This window comes from Electrona antarctica (genome assembly GCF_951216825.1).
Source record: "Electrona antarctica genome assembly, chromosome: 1".
Lineage (NCBI taxonomy): Eukaryota > Metazoa > Chordata > Actinopteri > Myctophiformes > Myctophidae > Electrona > Electrona antarctica.
The window spans coordinates 34,182,370-34,191,831 of record NC_136806.1 but is presented as its reverse complement, the minus strand read 5'-3'; positions in this window follow the sequence as shown (position 1 = coordinate 34,191,831).

The window sequence follows — 9,462 nt, the reverse complement described above, 5'->3', positions numbered from 1 at the left end:
CAGGAGTATCTATACATTGACTCAAGTTCTGGTGCTGAGTAGGCTACTTTTTCCACCACATGCAATGTTGTTTTCACCACTTTTGGTGGTGTGGTGACCGAGGAGGGCCCCAGGGATCTATACTAGGCGGCCTCATTTTCTCCCTCTACTCCTAATATCCTCGCCAGAAATACTGTAATGTACTCTGCGTAGATATAAATATATATGGTTGACTGTGTCATGTCTACATAATAATAATCTATCTATCTATAAATGCACCAAGTCTCTGTACGTATGTGTGTAATCCACGTAACTAAATAGAGAACCGTTAGTCCCACCGACTTCAAATTCGACACACGCGTTCCACACCACCGCAGGGGGTGCAGTGCCCGGTGTCGAGTCGGTCAGACCCACGGTTGTCCAGAACCGCAACAAAAGGCCTCTGCCCGGGCTCTGGACAGGGCCCCTGCCCAGGGTCCATATATGGAGCTGGTCTGTTCTGACCGCACAACACTCAATATTTGGGCATGCCTGACACAGAACTCCACAAGCTGGCCTGTTCTGACATCCCAAAAGGGACACAGACATATATGGGTGTGTGGGGCATACATTTCCAACTTGCATCATTCCAAGTAGGCCAGTGCCCAGCGGGCACCGCCGTAGAGGCCCCATGGGCACCGCTCTAGTAATGTAGAATGCACAATGGCAGTCCCGTATATTGTATTGCATCCTATCTATGTATCACACACACACACACACACACACACACACACACACACACACACACACACACACACACACACACACACTCCTTATACTAAAATCCAGATGGTTGACAAACAAGGAATCATACAAGCCACACATAAACAGAGAGAGAGAGAGAGAGAGAGAGAGAGAGAGAGAGACTCTTCTCACAATAACAAGCGCTGTGTTGTGAGTTTTTTCTATTTTTTTCACTCCGGTGGGTCTGTTTACCTTGTCTCAGTCCTCTGGGGTAATTTAGGGAGAGGAAAAGAGACAGAGAGACAGACAGAGCACTGGGAAAGTAAAACTAGCAAATAAGCGTCAGGAGGCAGCCTGTCTCCTTCAATGTTGGGTGTTTGTGCTGACAAACACACACAAAGACACATACGCACACTGATACACCAGCAGCACAGTATATGTTTTACTCTCTCTCTCTCTCTCTCTCTCTCTCTCTCTCTCTCTCTCTCTGACTATACCTCAGTCTCTCTCCCATTCTGTGCCCCTCTCTGTCCCTCTACCTCTTTCTTCTTGTCTCTTCCACACAGACAACTCTCACATAATCTCCCAGAACTCACAAGCTCTGCAAGGTCACAGTCAGTCAGTCAGCGCCGGGCGGGCAGCGTTCCTGGCTTTGTTGCAGTTGTTTGGCACAGAGGAGTTAACAATGCACCTTCAAACTATAGCATCAGTGGAAAATATCTCGCTGCCATCCATCACCTGTCACTGGACAGGCTGATCTGGGAGCAGGTTCCCACCCTCAGTGTTGAGGAAAAGTACTACATCAGATTCTACAAATGTCTTCTAAATCAACAGTTTTTTTCCTATATATTTAGTCTTAGTTTTAGTCATCATATAGTTTAGTTTTCATATATAGTTTCCATTTAGTTTTCGTCAGTGAAATAAGGTAGTCGACGAACATTTTTCGTCATAGTATATATTAGTCGACAAAATCAACTCAAGCGGATGAGAAAATACCAGGCCAAGGTCAGGCCAAGGTCGGGCCGAGGCTTGTGCCAGCAACGGGGTTCTAACTGTGTCTGTGTGCGTGTGCGTGTGCATGTGCGTGCGTGCGTGCGTGCGTGCGTGCGTGCGTGCGTGCGTGCGTGCGTGCGTGCGTGCGTGCGCCCAGCGGAGGTGACATTGGAAGTCTCTGGTTTATTCCATTTAGACCCGAGACCAGATTCTACAAATCATGACAGTTTTGATATGTTGTAGCAGGGAGGGACACCCCCCCCCCCCCCCAGAATCAAAGATATGAGCTAAAAACGTTCGCTGTGAAAGAATATATATATTCAAAGATTTGATGATGAGCTTGTAGATCTCCATTTTATTTTCAACAGCTCAAATTTTAAATAATACTTAAAGTGGTTAAGAAAGCTAATAGGCTCCTCAGGTCTAACCGGTTTATTCCTCCTGTCCACAGCGAGACACCCGGGGTCCAAATGTTTACTGTCAACCAGCCGTGAGCTTGGCCGGACAACGGTTTCACACTGTCATCTGTGGTTCACTCTAGTTTACTGGGGTAATAAAATCACATGTAAACACACGCAGTGTGTGTGTGTGTGTGTGTGTGTGTGTGTGTGTGTGTGTGTGTGTGTGTGTGTGTGTGTGTGTGTGTGTGTGTGTGTGTGTGTGTGTGTGTGTGTGTGTGTGTGTGTGTGCATGTGAGGAGCCAGAGTGGATATACTGTAGGCCAGGTCAAACAAGGCCAGGCCAAGCCAGGTCAGGTCAGGGTTGAGCGACGATCCAAAAGACCACGGCAGCCGAGACACGCTGACTGTCCAGCTATAACAAACATATGAGGCCTCTGTGATTCTGCTCTCTCTCTCTCTCTCTCTCTCTCTCTCTCTCTGTGCTTCACATTCTGCACCACATCACCCTCCCAGGTCCTTGTAAACCCCCAGGAACCTGCCTGTCCCTTTTACGCACGCACGCACGCACGCACGCACGCACGCACGCACGCACGCACGCACGCACGCACGCACGCACGCACGCACGCACGCACGCACGCACACTTTCTGTCTCACTCTGAGGAGACACCCTTCTCATATGGACCATAATGCTCCTCTCTCTCCCTCTCTCTCTCTCTCTGTCTCTCTCTCTCTCAGACAGAACCAGCTGTGCCGGGCCAACACCAATACTGCATAAAGATCCCTCAGACGCCGCAAATCAATGCCATTCAAATGGAACAGCTGTGGCCGCCACGATGTAGACATACAGGTACACATATAAACATATACATCCACGAGGAGCTCCCTGCAGGGAGCCAGGGAGCCAATGAAAATGTATAAACGGACTCCATGTTTACGGTTCCGCCCATGCAGTCGAATGCGCCACATTCGTTCCGTTTGCAATGAGAAGAATCTGTTTATGCTCATATTGTTCATTCCCATTTTTATTAGAACTTTATTAGTAGTTCTATAGAGCGTCGCAGTCCTGCCCCCTTTCAGACGGCGAGGGACCCAGAGAGTATAGAACGTCGAAGTCCTGAGGTCACTCGCTCGTCCCCTCCATTCCCCTGGTTCACGGAAGTAATTTCTCTATGGAGAATAACATGGGGTCATCTTAAAATTGTTTCATATAAGCGTTGCGGTCCAAAAATAAACAAGCTGTCTCTGCGTTATTGTCAGGGAGGTGTCTCTGTATCGTTTGCGACAGTCAGTCACTTGTATCTGTTTCTAGCGAAAATGTAACTAATTCAGTAGCAGTAACAATAACGTTGTCTCTCAGTCAGTTGATTCTTCATATCCATGAGTGAAGCGGCCTGGATGATTTGTTTATTTTTCAAACACAGTTATTATATGAGGCGATCTAAAATCCCCCTATGGGGATTACAATGCAAAAAAAAAGTACATGAACCCGTGGATTTGCACCCCCCTACCGATATTGACGTAAGACTTTGGTGCTCTATTCCCCATAGACGTTTCAGAAAGTATTTATTTAAAGATGTAAGACAAAGCCAACTGGGATCCTGACAAATCATGACAACAAACACAATTTTTTGGGCCGAACAAATAATTAGAAGATAAAAAAGGCAGGGTACAACACTTTTGTTGTTGTTTTTCTTCTTTGTAATTATGTGTTCTGCCCAAAATATTTTGTTTATTGTCATGATTTGTCATGTAACGAATACTTTTTGAAACGTCCATGAGAAAAATGCATGGGAAATTCTTTTCCAGGCCGCTCGTCGTCATGAAAGGGGGCGGGACTGCGATGCTCTATTCTGGGGCCAGCCTTGTGATTATTGCATGGCGCCACCTGGTGGCTAAACTCAGAGCAGGTGCCAGAACAAATCCAATAGAAGGGCCCTCTTTATCCCATTTAGACCTTAGGCTGATTTTGTTTTTTAAAAAGGTTTCTAAATCAGAAAACTGTTTTCTGAAAAACGTATGTTTCTATGTCAGTGGTGCTCAACGCTGCTTTACCTAGCTTCTGCTTGCTCTTCTTTCCTCCCTTGGGTCGGGTACGCCCACAATTCGTTAGTGAACGCGTCGACGGAACTCTCCCCGTTTATGTGTTCTTTGGCATACCAGCCTCCCCTTCTATCCTTCAGACCAGCCTCTCCTTCTATCCTTCAGACCAGCCTCTCCTTCTATCCTTCATACCAAACTCTCCTTCTATCCTTCATACCAGCCTCCCCTTCTATCCTTCATACCAGCCTCCCCTTCTATCCTTCATACCAGCCTCTCCTTCTATCCTTCAGACCAGCCTCTCCTTCTATCCTTCAGACCAGCCTCTCCTTCTATCCTTCAGACCAGCCTCTCCTTCTATCCTTCATACCAGCCTCCCCTTCTACCCTTCATACCAGCCTCCCCTTCTATCCTTCATACCAGCCTCCCCTTCTATCCTTCATACCAGCCTCCCCTTCTATCCTTCATACCAGCCTCCCCTTCTACCCTTCATACCAGCCTCCCCTTCTATCCTTCATACCAGCCTCTCCTTCTATCCTTCATACCAGCCTCCCCTTCTACCCTTCATACCAGCCTCCCCTTCTATCCTTCATACCAGCCTCCCCTTCTATCCTTCATACCAGCCTCTCCTTCTATCCTTCATACCAGCCTCTCCTTCTACCCTTCATACCAGCCTCTCCTTCTATCCTTCATACCAGCCTCTCCTTCTACCCTTCATACCAGCCTCCCCTTCTACCCTTCATACCAGCCTCCCCTTCTATCCTTCATACCAGCCTCCCCTTCTACCCTTCATACCAGCCTCTCCTTCTATCCTTCATACCAGCCTCCCCTTCTATCCTTCATACCAGCCTCTCCTTCTATCCTTCATACCAGCCTCCCCTTCTATCCTTCATACCAGCCTCTCCTTCTATCCTTCATACCAGCCTCTCCTTCTACCCTTCATACCAGCCTCCCCTTCTACCCTTCATACCAGCCTCTCCTTCTATCCTTCATACCAGCCTCTCCTTCTATCCTTCATACCAGCCTCCCCTTCTACCCTTCATACCAGCCTCCCCTTCTACCCTTCATACCAGCCTCCCCTTCTATCCTTCATACCAGCCTCTCCTTCTATCCTTCATACCAGCCTCCCCTTCTATCCTTCATACCAGCCTCCCCTTCTACCCTTCATACCAGCCTCTCCTTCTACCCTTCATACCAGCCTCCCCTTCTATCCTTCATACCAGCCTCCCCTTCTACCCTTCATACCAGCCTCCCCTTCTACCCTTCATACCAGCCTCCCCTTCTATCCTTCATACCAGCCTCCCCTTCTACCCTTCATACCAGCCTCCCCTTCTATCCTTCATACCAGCCTCCCCTTCTATCCTTCATACCAGCCTCCCCTTCTACCCTTCATACCAGCCTCCCCTTCTACCCTTCATACCAGCCTCCCCTTCTATCCTTCATACCAGCCTCCCCTTCTACCCTTCATACCAGCCTCCCCTTCTATCCTTCATACCAGCCTCCCCTTCTACCCTTCATACCAGCCTCCCCTTCTATCCTTCATACCAGCCTCCCCTTCTATCCTTCATACCAGCCTCCCCTTCTACCCTTCATACCAGCCTCCCCTTCTACCCTTCATACCAGCCTCCCCTTCTACCCTTCATACCAGCCTCCCCTTCTACCCTTCATACCAGCCTCCCCTTCTACCCTTCATACCAGCCTCCCCTTCTATCCTTCATACCAGCCTCCCCTTCTATCCTTCATACCAGCCTCCCCTTCTATCCTTCATACCAGCCTCCCCTTCTATCCTTCCAAGAGAAGCAGATCGCGGTTCCTTCTATCCTTCAAAGAGAAGCAGATTGCGGTTCCTTCGGTTCAGGCCCACATAGAACGATGCCAGCGAACAATGCCAACCGTCGCCGCTCGGCGGCACCAAGCTACTCAGTGGCCAGTATGTCCTCCTAAGCGGATTCAAGTGAAAATCAACCGATAGTTCCCAGTAGGTTGCTTATCAAGCCGATCTTATCGGTCTACTGCACATGCTGGGAGCCTCCTAAGAACGACAAGCCTAACCTAAACATAACCGCAAGCACGGAGCAATGCATATTCGCCAACCTTAATCCAGTCGCCAACCTTAACACATCTTCGCCAACCTTAACGTATGTTCGCCAACCTTAATCCAGTCGCCAAGCTTAATCCAGTCGCCAACCTTAATTCAGTTGCCAACCTTAACGCATGTTCACCAACCTTACGTTTTATCAAATGCCAATCGCAGCCATGTTCGCCAACCTTAATCCGGTCGTTTTATCAAAATGCCAATCGCAGCTGTAGGCCCCCAAACTACATGCAGTAGGTCGATAAGATCGGCTTGATAAGTAACCTACTGGGAATTATCGGTTGATAACATTCGAAGCGGGTGTCCTCCTAAGCACCAGAAATCTTAACCTCAAGTTGGACTCTCGCAAACTGGCTCTGCGTTTCAACGGCCCCTTCCTTATTGATTCCATCATTTACTGTGACAGTATAGACCATGGCAGTCTTTGTTCTTACACTTAATATAATAAATACGTGAAAATAGGCGTAGCGTGCATATAACGCATCGTGACATGTAGGCTTGTAGATATGAATTTATTTTAATCCCTTGTTTGTTTTCTTTTACATGTTTGAAAAACGTATAATGAAGTGCCCGAACTAGGAATGCCAGGTTGAACGTGGTTAATCTGCCTTTTCTCCGGTTCTTGCTTTTGATCCACTGCCGGGCTCCCTTGATGACTCACAAACAGTAAGAAATTAAACATATCACATTGACGACCTGCTCCTCCTCACCACTACCACTATCACCAGTGTCTCCTTCTCTCCCTCCCTCCTCTCCCCGAGGGCCCTGGGTTCTTCAGTAGATAAGGAGAAAATCTGCTCTTTATCATTTACTCTCTCCCTTTCTTTTGCGCTCTCTCTCTCTCTCTCTCTCTCTTTCTTTCTAAGTCCTTTCGTTCCTTTTTCCCCCTCTTCTCGTCTTTTTTTCCCCTTCCTTTGTCGGTGGTGCGTTTAATCCCAGGCCTTGCGGTGAATGTAAGTCAGAGATGTAATTCCATTGTAAAACAATCTCTTCCGAGAGCCCCCCCACCATATATCTTATACCCACCACTCCAACCCCCCCACCCCCTGAGGCACTCCATGCATATTCATCTGATATCAAAAACAAAAGGCGCGCTGCGCTTGCTTCGCCGCCGTGTGCCACGCAACTGAGCGTCATTCAATCCTTTACCCCCTTTTGCTTCAGGCGGATTAGAGGCGTGTTAAACAAATCTCAGACGCACAAATCCATGAGCGCCAACGTACTTACAGTATAGACATTCAATCACAGCACTGGAGTGTATAGTTTCTTACGAGTCAGGAGAACGTGCTTTGTCTTACGTGCAGACGTGCAGGCATCTTGCCAACACGTGCAGAAGAGTTTGGTACAGCGGTAATCGCCTGACCATGCATCTAGATATATGTGGAAAGCAACATGCAGCAGGAAAATGGGCATGGTGTGGACCGTGGGGGAATGGCAACTCGTATTGATCTGAGCAGGAGAATTCGTTCTCCGCATGATTTGACCCATCATTCATAAACGTCTTAAACCCTACATGCATGGGTGCCCTGCCTGCTGAGAGTTGCGATGCATTGTGAGCTGGTGAACGGCAAACGCACACCTACTTTCGCCAAATATTCCCCTATTATGACAGGCCCAGAATAGGAATGCTGTTCACGTGGTGAACCATTAGGAGCAGTGAGCAGTCACTATACAGGGCACTCAGAGAGCAGTTACGGGTTCAGTGTCTTGCTTAAACATAAAGTCACGAGGAGTTGTCGCTTCCATTGTCGCCCACCCCATGTGCATTATTCACACAGTGCATTGCCCCGCCCTGGACACGCATGGCTGTGTGAGAAGGTAGGAGGCCAGCCCTTCAAAACCTGACCCGGCGTATGAGTTGGTCCCCATGCACCATCAGGTCAGGTCCTGCCACAGTGCTTCTGGGTTTTGTCCAGGCTGCAGTGGCACAAGGCTCCAGGTTCCCGGCCCCAGGCAGGCTCCAGGCCCCAGACAGATGTAAACACGGACTGACCACACACATGGGCCCAGTGCCAGCCTGCCCTCACCTCATACAAACAACCAAGGAGGCCAGACTCCATGCCAGCAGACAGACTGAGCCTGGTTTGCAAAGGGAGCAAAGGGAGGGTGGATGAGTGGAGGGAGTACACAGTGAAATCCTGTCTGGTAATTTCATGGACATTATGGGTCCAATTTTAGTTTGCCTAATTTAAGTTAATGTAAGAACTCTGGATTTTACAGTAAGGGGTAATTGATAAATAAGGCAATCGTTTGATTATGCTTCAGGAATAACAGCAGCATTGGAGAAAGGAAAGGGAGTATTTAGCGGTCACCGGGGGGGATTGCTTTTCTGCATTTACCCAGCAGCAAATGGCTCAGTTCTGATGGCAGAGGCAGAGCTCATGGCGGGAGCTGTTCTGGGTGAAGTGTTCAGGGACACTTTGACCCTCTGCGAGCTGGTGGTCAAAACGACTATATAATTCCAATACCTCTCTACCCACTACTACACCCCAAAGACGTATGGTTGTGTTGTTAAGGCTGCATACACTGCATTGTACCGTTCTCCATCATAGCTGATCATTGCGGTGCTCGTCAGTGCTGCATGGCATGTGGATGTGCTCAGATCTATAGTCTCTCTATAACGTCTCCTCTCCTCAGTGCCTGTTTGAATAATGCGTCAGGACAAATATGGGTCAAAATGAAACTTCCAACACGGTGGCTCCTGCTTGCTTGTTCTCCTTTCATTCTTTTTAATTTCTCTTGCTCTTTCTTCTCTTCAAAGCGCAGCTCCGTGGGGCTGTGAGTCTCTGTGCCACGGCGGTGCACTGCATGCGCGTGTGTGCGTGTTTGCGCGAGCGTGTGTGTGTGTCACAGTGTGCATGCGTGCGTGCGTGCGTGCGTGTGTGCGTGTGTGTGCGCACGCGAGCGCATGGTGAGATGAGACGTGACAAGTTCCTTCATCCTCCCCTCAGACGACACATTCCAGAACCTTCCTCCACCGCTCGCTCCGCGTGACGCGCTTTTCATCTTTTCTTCCACCCGTTCCTCGCCTTCCTTCATCTTTCTGTTCTTTCCTCGTGCCTTCTCCTCGCTCTCACAGGTGGAAGAAAGGCACCGGGGAGGAATGAAAGGCAACCAGATTGTAATTAGACTGGGAGTTTGAGACAAAAGTGCAGTGATAACGAAGGGAAGCAACGATAACACATGTAGCACAAAAGCCTTAATCTTAGAGAGCACATGGAGGGATCTCTCCTT